Source organism: Sceloporus occidentalis, unplaced genomic scaffold (assembly GCF_023333645.1).
Source record: "Sceloporus occidentalis isolate IW3139 unplaced genomic scaffold, rSceOcc1.0.p SCAF_6, whole genome shotgun sequence".
Classification (NCBI taxonomy): Eukaryota; Metazoa; Chordata; class Lepidosauria; order Squamata; family Phrynosomatidae; genus Sceloporus; species Sceloporus occidentalis.
The window spans coordinates 38,260,523-38,270,530 of NW_028316986.1; the positions used below are offsets into that span (position 1 = coordinate 38,260,523).

The following is a 10,008-nucleotide window of genomic DNA, read 5'->3' on the forward strand; positions in this document are numbered from 1 at the left end:
AAAGCAAAAATTAAATATTATTAATCAGATTTCCAAACTATATATGTTTAAGGATTGCTGGGTATGTTCTGCCTGTCTACACATGCACTGTAAAGCATCAAATCTGATGTCTTTCTAACAAGATTCTTTCAATTCAAATTCAGTTCCACTTCTACAAAAGCAGTAAGCTGTTTGAATTTCATGGGTTTTGCATGGTGTAGTACACAGGACAAATATGTGAGGTTTTTCTGTGAATTGACCAAAGAAATTGTGAAATGTTAAGATTAAATTTATTGCCAGAAAGGTGGGGAGATTTAAAGGTATCACACCCAGTTTCTAGGGATCTCAAATTTCTTTACATTTCTCTGAATCTTACCCTCATTTTAATCCTGTCTTTCGTGTTAAGTTGTAGAACTGTTTCTTCTGCCTGATTAGAAATTTGTAACTATGCTGGTACATATTTTCCCTATTGACTTAGTCATATTTGTGCATTTTTTTCCAATGGTATCTATTCTTAGTTTTAGCAATTTTAAATTTACACTTGTTATTATCTTTATTCATACTTTCCCCCAAAACTGGAGCTCATGATTTGGTCATCAGAAGCCTTACAAGTGTATAAATATGTGCAGATGCACTCTGTCTTACACCAAAATTCAGGAGATGCCATTCTGTCACGAATCATGGCTGCAATAAATTCTTTTCCATCTCTCCCAAACTTTCTACAAACATACAATGAGAACTGTAATCTTACAAAACATTAACTTGAGTAGTTTTATACCGAGGCATCAAAATTGTCTGATATGTAGAATTACACTTTAATTCCTTTCTCAAAACAAAACAAAAAAATCAAGTCAATGTTAAAACAACTTGGTTTTCAAAGTTTGGTATCATCCTTTCTCTCTGTGTGTGCTGCTACCAGTATTCTCACAAATATTAAAATGAAAAAGAGCTTTTTCTCATGTTGTTTGTTCCAAACTTCTCAAGAATGCTGAAGTGACTAGTGGAAAAGGATTTTTTGTTACATTAATATCTCCTATATTCCCCAAATATATCCTAGAAAATCTTTAGTCTTCAGCACTTCCACTGTGTGTGTTAATTCAGATATTCTGGCTCTATGTTTCTAGTGGTTTCCTGGGACATTTTGCTAGGTCCTTTACAACTTTCAGAGTGTTGAATGGCACACTGAAGGTTCTGAGTAGTGGTGGGCAGCTTTGTGGGTCCCCAGATGTTATTGGACTATAGTTCCCATTATTCCCTGCCAACATAGTAAGGATAGTATTCTCAGTCCAATAAGGTGTGTAGGACCACAAATGGCCCACCCCTATTTTAAAAGAATCCTTTCTTAATTTAATAGTCTGGTACATTCATTTTCCTATTTCCAAAATATCAGTTATTTTCATGTAAGCATGTTAGTTTGTATCCAAGTGTATTAAGGCCTGAAGGCACCAGACCATCAGAGCTTGGAAGCTTGGCAGGATCAGGTTTGGTTACCACTTGAACGGGGGACCGCCAAAGAATACCAGATGCTATAGGCTATATTTCAGATAAGGGCAATGACAAACCACTTCTGAGTGTTCCTTGGCCATGAAAACCCTATGAAATTTATGGAGTTGCTGTATATCTATAGGCAGCTTGAAGGGCTATGCACAGTGTATGATGGACTTTTTAATACAACATCTGAGTTGTTTGGGCTGGTGATTGTTACTGATATTTTCATTACTTTATGGTAGTTGTGTTTTGAGAGTCAATGTGGTGTAGTGGTTTGAATGTTGGACTGTGACTCTAGAGAGAGAAGGGACTATGATAGGCATTACTGTTTTATTCTGATTTAAAAGTGGTATATTTCAGTATTATTGTAAGTCATCTTTAGTCTTTGTTGGAAAAGATGCCTAAGAAATTATTATGAACAGTAACAACTGCATTCAAATCCAAAATCTATGGTTGGTGTTGAAGGCCAACCCCAACATTGTGGTTGGCAGGTCCATAGTCCTGCCTCATGACATGGGTTCCTGGACCTTACGTTGACAGAAGTGACCCCTTCTCTCCTTCTGCAAAGGAGAATGAAGGCATCATGTGGAATGCAAAAGCCTCTAGCCATTCCTTCCATTTCTGAGCTGTCAATTTAAGATGTTGCAGCTGCTGGGCACAGGCCTTGCTTACCTCTACATCTCTGAGGCTTAAAAGAAGACAGGTAAGTCATCCTCCTCACTAGTAAGTGGTGCTCCTTTGCAGTGTTGACTGAAAAAGCATGGAAAACTGTTGGCTACGGGGAGCATACAACTCCCTTACTGCAACAGTTCCATTGGCTGCCAGTATGTTTCTGAGAACCATTCAAAATGTTGCTTGTAACTTATAAAGCCCTATACAGCTTGGATCCAGATTATTTGAAGGACCATATCTGCTTCCCTAAGGTTGTCAGAAGACACTCTTCTCTGTGTCTCACCACCCTCTCAGGCTTGTTTGGTGGGAACAAGGGAAATGGCCTTCTTGGTGGCTGCTCCCAGGCTTCCTCCCTGGAGGCGGTAAGTAAAAACATTTTTGTGCCATCAGGGTTTGAATTGGGCTTTTAAATACTATGTAATGCTGACATCAAGGTTTGTTTATAGTTTTTAATACATTTTAATATTTTTAATGTGCAATGTTTTTAACTTTGTTAAATAGTTGTTTTATAAACTTTAATTTGTTCGTAGCTGCCTTGAAATGCATAAATATGTTTAAACATGGGCTTAAAGGTGACTTTAGACACATAACATACTGATTTTATTTATCATTTGGGGAATGTTATGAAAGATGTTTTATAAACCTTTTTTTTAAATGAGGCAAATCTATCATCTATGTAGTTTGTTTCTGTTTTAGTTATTTACTTAATACATTTGTATTAGTTTCATTCTGTCAGGGAGTTCTGGATAGGATACAAAGTTTAGCCCTTTTTATTCTTATACCCTGAAAATTAGAGTAGAGGGAGTCTGAGTGGATAAACCTGTTGAGCATCATGACTGAGGATTTGAACCTGAATGTTCACTATTTCAGATCCAATACTATTGACAATACAATGCTGGATAATTTGTTTTATTGTTTTCAGGTCTTCACCTTATTGTCCATAATTTCCTACGTGGCAATTTAGTGGTTCTGAAGTGCGTTCTTGAGCAAAGTCTTGTTAAATCCTTAATTTGATCAGTCAGGGATGACTGATGTTCAGAGGTTCTTAGGAGTGCAGTTCCCAGTGCTTTTCACCATTTGCTATTCTGGCTGAGATTATGGGACTTGCAATCCAGAAACATATTGGAAGTGCATATTTTAATTTGTTCAGCATGTCTCAGTATGAGTATTACTTCATTTAGCAAAGCAGATGTGTTTCTAGGCATACTTTAACAGAAAAATTGGGATCAGAAGGAGAAATAACATGATAAGATAAGGGATAGGTTTATACATAACAAAAAAGAAGATCACTTCAGCATGTGTTAGCCAACTCTTTATTCAAAGCTAACAATAGCCACATGTGAAGTGAACCAACGTGAAGTGAAGAGATCCAGTAACTCTTGTATAAGTAAACAAAATATTTTGAACCTTCTAGAGACTGCATAAAGTCTTCTTCCATAATGAATCCATGGATGACCTTTTCTTTCACCAGCCTCCACCCTTCTATGAATTCCTCTGTATGGCCAAACTTACAGATCTTTGCTTTTTGACATACTGAGGTTATTTATTGATGCAGACATATCTTTCCTCCTATTTTCTCTCTGTTTTGCTGTTCATACATGCTGAAAGAAATTCTGGAGGCAGATGCTATTTACCTTGTCTGTTGTAGGCAGGCACACACACCTACAGTAGAATCAGCTGCAATAGAATCATACTGCTTCCCAGCTCAACCTCTGTGTATTGCATTGTCTTTTGCAGACACACTGCTGGACCCCAAAATTTCCTCAGCCCTCCTGCACCATCTTCCCAATGATGATGCTACTAAAAATCTTCAACCTTAGACAGAGGATGAGGAATAAAAGGGGTGGGTGGGAATACATCAAGTTTTGATGTCAGAGGCTTTTTTTAAACAAGTAACTTTTTCCCTTTTGACCCCCTTTAAACCTACACAAGGACAACCTACACAAGGCCATTGCACACACCCCAGCTCCATGTGCTATATGAATAAAAATACTTGGTTTAGTGTATTTATTTTCATTCGCACATTAATGTACATTCATATATTAACACTTTAAAGGAAATAACATCAATCAAATCAGAACAGTCTTATTTAAATGAATTCAATATTGAACTCAGCATGTACATATGTTACATATGCTGTCTATCACACAACCAATCACATAAATAAATGCTCACAGCTATGTTCTTTCTTTCTTTCTTTCACACAAACTCATTTACTCTCAGACATACAGTTACAGAGAAACATTCATTCTCTTGTGCATATGCAAATATGTAAAAAACATGAAGAGGGAGGTACCAAGGGTGTGGGATGGAATTAAATTCATCTGTGACTGTGAGAGAAAGTGTCACAGTGTAAGTTTGTGTGTGCGAGAGAGAGAATTAGTATGTGCGTCCTGCACCACAGTTTGATAACCACTGCCCTAAAGGCACCAGATCGTGTCTGAACTTGGAAGCTAAGCACGGTCAGCCCTGATTAGTACTTAGAGGGGAGACTACCAATTAATGTTAGGTTTATCGTTGTTGTTGTTGTGTGCCTTCAAATCATTTCTGACTTATGGTGACCCTAACGCAACCCTATCATGGGGTTTTCTTGGCAAGTGCCTTCAGAGGAGGATTGCCATGGCCATCTTCAGGCTGAGAAAGTATGACACACCCAGGGTCATCCAGTGGGTTTCCATGGCTGAGCCAGGATTCAAACCCTAGCCTCCAGAGTCAAAGTCCAAAACTCACATCACTACACCACACTGGCTCTCAAGGTTATATTTCAGAGGAAAGAATTGGCAAACCCACTTCAAAGTATTCCTTGCTTAAGAAAACTCGATGAAATTCATGGGGTCACCATAAGTCGATCAGCTAATTAAAGGCACATATAAATACATTCATACAAATACACACACACAACACTAAGATATTAGAATTTGGTTCTGGAAATAGGAAATCAATATGAAGTCATTCTGCCCACAACAATTATCTGAAATATTCCCATTATACAAATAGGGAACTGAGTTTGATGCAGGCTTGAAACCTTCATAAGACTATAGCTGGCTGAGAACATGGGCCCAGACCTTCCATGTCTGACATGGAAAGGCAAACGTTTTGGTTTTACCTCAAATTTATTGCATTGATACATCATGAAGTTAGCTCAGAGTGTTCTCGGCCAATTTGAGATTAGTTTTCTAAAGAGTAATAATAGACACCTTGCCTTTAAGCTTCTAAAAGGCTGTGAATAAATCTTAATTATTTTTCTACCTTCAGCCAGCCATTTTTAAAAAAAGTACTGCTGAAGTGATGCAATCATATGAATTCCAGACCATTCCTCCTCTTAATTAACCTGCTTTCATCATTCCAGTAAAGTTCTCCAAATGGCAATATATAATTTAGATTAATTTGTTTCTCCCTGCAAGACATGTTATTCAAATAGTTAGATTTCCCAGCAAGATAGTGTGTGCAGTTGGTGACAGTAAATGTGAACTTTATGTCAACAGCAGGGAGCAAGGGAATAGAAGAGCAACCAAATAAATATTATTAGGGCCAGGGCTTGAGTGCAGTGAACACAGCTGAACATTTTCTTTAAAAGGTGTGGCGGCTTGTGCACTACCCTCCAACATTTCACAGATGAAAACCAGGACACAAGCAGCCAAGCAATATCAGTATATGGTCAAAATGGGAAAAGATATTAATGAGGAAGAACACATGCTGCATCAATTTGCTTTTGCCAGAGCTTATGAGGAAAAGAAAGATTCCACCCCTCTTCTTCTCTCTCCTTCCAAATCGGTATTCATGCTCCCTTCAACTTTTCTACATTTTGTGTTAAAACCTGGAACTGAAATTAATTTCACTGGCATTACTAGCCCTGTATATGCCCAAGATGCTCAACACTGTGCAGGTACAAAATCTCTTTATTGTAGCATAAACATTAGGTTCAAAAAACCAAATTAACATTTCCTGATTGCATAAATATTTACCCCCTTTTCCTGTGACTAACTTAAATTATTACTGGTGCAACCCACAGCTTCCAAAAGTCACAGAAGTAGCTGAATTGAGTCTTTTGGGTCCAGTTCCAATGCCATATGATTTCAGTTTAGTGGTTTCCAGGAGGATCCAGAATTTCTTGAAGGGCCGATCTAAACAAATGTCATCACAAAGACCCAAGGAGCTTTCAAACCAAGTTGTGAAAAAATTGTGCAGAAGCAACAGTCGGGGTTGGTTTGGAACTATGCACATCCCCCACAGTACTGTTAAATCCTTTATGTATTTATTTATGCCCAACTTCCTCCTAATTTGGGACTCAAGGTGGCTTACAAAAATCCTAAAACAAGAGAAAGCGAAAAAGCTGATAATAAAAAAGGTGAAACACAATTAACCAAATTATCATATTAAAAGCCCCGATGGTGCAGTAGTTAAATGCCTGCACTGCAGCCCCTCACTCACAATACCAACCAGGAGTTCTGGGTCAATTCAGTCTGGCATCCTTCTGTAGGTCACTAAAATGAGTACCCAGCTTGTTGGGGGCAATTAGCTTACACTTTATAAACTGCTTAATACATCGGTAAGCTGTATAGAAATATACTTGCTGTTTGTTTTTTGTTAACTGCCCTCAAATCGATCTCGACTCATGGCGACCTATTGCTAAAAAACATTCAATTTTTAAAATGTAGTCATTTGCAAAACATAAATAAAGCTAAAAATATAACACACACATCCTGCAACCAATTTATCACTAAATGCCAAGGGCTTTGCCTGATGGTGAAAGAATTGAAGAGAGGGGAACAGCCTAGCCTCCTATGGAAGAGAATTTCACAGCAACGGCTGCATCTGTACTTCAGAAATAATCCAGGTTGACACCATATTAACTGCTGTGGCTCAGTGCTATGGAATTCTGGGAATTGTAGTTTTGTGGAACCTTTAGTCTTCTCTGTTAGAGAGCCCTGGTGCCACAACAATCTACAATTCCCAGAATTCCATGGCATTGAGTCATAGGTAAAACAGTGTCAACCTGGTTTATTTCTTAAGTGTGAACCCAGCTGAAATGAGGGAAAGGCAAGTGAGAGATGAATACTTCAGCAAAGTACTGTAAATGTCTTTAAAAGGGGGGTTAGATAAACTCGTGGAAGTTAAGAGTCAGTGATGTAAACTCGAGTCAGTTGACTCGGACAAGTCGGACTCAAGTCGCTTCAATGACTTGACTTGGACTCAGCTTGGCAACCACTGACTTGACTTGTGACTTTTATATTTTTAGCGAGTGACCAAAATGCATTGGGCAGAAGGATCCTTCTAATGCTTTTGACCCAGTTTAGGTCTTCTCAGCAGCCTGTCCCTGCTGCTCATCTGAGGAGTCTTCTAAAGCTTTTGAAAAGGATCCTTCCACTTCAAGCTAATTACCTCATGTTTGTTGTTCCCCTTTGAGAAATTTGCCCTGCTGACCCACACTATGAGGGTAGGTCTTACCTGTTGCTGCTCCTAGGAAAAGCTTTAGAATAATCCTTTGATGTGTAGCAGGAACAGGCTGGTAGACCTAAACCAAGTCAAAAGTGTTAGAAGGATCCTTCTTCCTCAAGACTATTGTCCAGTATGTTTGATGTTTCCCTCTTAAATTTTTTAAACCCTGAGTTTCTTCTTGCATTTTTAGTTAACAAAAATAAAAACCCCACACACCACTACGATCTCCTCCCCCCCCCCCCCCCTATTAAAGTTGGCTCCCTTACTTGAGGCTTGACTTGAAAGGATCTTGCAAGGACTTGAGATTTGACTTGAGACTTGAAAGTAGAGACTTGAGATTTGACTTGGAAAATATCATTGGTAAGAGTATCTGCCAGTGTGAGTTAATAGTGGTTACATGTTACCTTAAGTGTTTTCTGAATGCAGGTGGTTGGGAAAAACAATAGGAAAAGACTGTAGTTCTCAAGTCCTACTTGTAGGATTTCCCAAATCATCTGGTTGACTATTGTGAGAAACAGGATGCTGGCCTTTGATCTGATCCACTATTGCTTCTCTTACAGAAGTATAGAATTTCTGGGAAATTCGAATTGGTGCAGAACCAATGCCTGATCATTTCAACATGTTTTCAGTATGGCCTAGTTTGTGTAGAGATGGGGTAGGAATTGAGTGCCCCCCCCCCCAGACATTGGGTTGCAATTCCCAGCAGCCCTAGTCATATAGCCATGGAGAGGTATGCTGTAAGTTGCAGTTTAATAATGTCTTGAGAGCTACATGACTGCCAGACCCAGTCTAGAGGGCAGCACTAGGCCTTAAGAAGGTCACGTTATAGTCCCCACTGAGCTATGGACACATAGGTTGGCTTACGTTCATTGGAGGAAGGGTGAGTTACAAACTTAACTAACAAACAAAACTCCCTGTCACAAAACTGAAATGTCGACTGTTCAAGAAAAGGAGTTTAATGGGGAAATTTGTCCCCTGAACCATTGGCATAAATGCTGGCTATATTAATTTTAAGTGATTGATGAAACCCATTCTGTGGGCCAGGGCACACAGTCAAGAGTGCTTCCATCCAATCTGACTTGCATTGTCATCAGTTCTGCATATGCTTGCAATCAAGCTGAAAACTTAACTTGTGCCCTGGCAATGCCTTCAATCCCAGCAGACTTCAACAGACCATTGCAGTCACAGGACTCAACATCAGCAGCCTGAAGCGATCCGCCTGGATGTGCCAGACTTCACATTATCCTTGATTGCATCCTCAGGGATGGCTGAGAGGCATCATGCAGAAGTTCTTTGTTCACTCCTGCAAACTGGTTCTGAGAGAAGTTAAAAAGCACTCAAGGTATCATAAAGGTGTTTTATGTATATTGCCTGAAATGTGATTGGTTAAGCTTGCTCTGATCTTAAGATTGCATTTTTGGAAACTTAAGTTAGCTGAAGCATCTATTTCCTTTTCCAAATTAGTCTCTTCATCATTAATCAAATATTTTGGCAAGCAACTAAATGGGCTGCTTTATGCCAGTAATGATATCTTCAAACACTTTTCTTCTTTTAGCTACCTTTTACAACTGAAATGAAGACCGAGACAGGGATGCTGCTTGACTGGAACTTCTATGATCCTTCACTTTGGCTGTGCTGGATAAGGTGATGGGAGTTGTGCCCCAAAAACTTTTTGAGGGCCACACATTCCTCTGCCTGAAATAAAAGGATTTATATGGTCAACTTACCACATACAGGCAGACATGCATTTATTGTCCCTCCCTCCCTCCCTTTATACATTTATTTCCTGTCTTTCTTTTAGAAAGGCAAGATATAAGTAATAGAGCCAAAGATAGCTAGAGCTATAAAATTGAAAGGGATCCCAAGGGCCACCGAGTCCATCCCTCCATCAGAGCAGGAATCCTCTGCTAAAACACACTGTGAGATAGAACTGAGGACAGTGTTTCCAAGAAACCATACTGGTCAGACCCAGGCCTGATTATCTGCAGCAACATTTTGGAACACAGTTGGCATCCAGGCTAAAGAGTGAAGCCTTGGAGGACTGAGGGGTTCCCCCCCTCCTTTAACCCAGCAGATTGAAAGTAGATTTGTAGATTGCCTTAATATGAATGGCTAATAAACCACTGCTCCTCTTGGTTCTAAAAGACCAGAGTTGGCTACAACCCAATGGGTGCCTCTTAACTAACACAAGTAAAAGCTGGATTCTGTGAAAACAGGGATTGAGAACATGTAGCTTTGCAGGACTATTGAGCTGTTCAGTGCTCATGCAACTCTAAAACAGAGTTGGGAAAAATGCAGCATGCACTGTTTTTGTGGGGCCCAGAAATCAAATAATTGCTCCTAAATTACTCTAAAATGCCCCCAAAGGGTGTGAAGGGCATTTCCACCATGTCTGGAGCTCTACTGATTCTCCCAGGGGTCAAAACAAAA

General features: G+C 39.3%; 1 long non-coding RNA gene across 1 annotated transcript; it reads left to right on the plus strand.

Moving 5' to 3' along the window:
• The first annotated feature begins 2,404 nt into the window (after positions 1–2,404).
• Positions 2,405–9,218, plus strand: LOC149310624 (uncharacterized). The gene is made up of 3 exons (XR_016281587.1): positions 2,405–2,501; positions 8,741–8,920; positions 9,134–9,218. It is a non-coding gene; the product is annotated as an uncharacterized LOC149310624 (long non-coding RNA).
• The last annotated feature ends 790 nt before the right edge of the window (positions 9,219–10,008 follow it).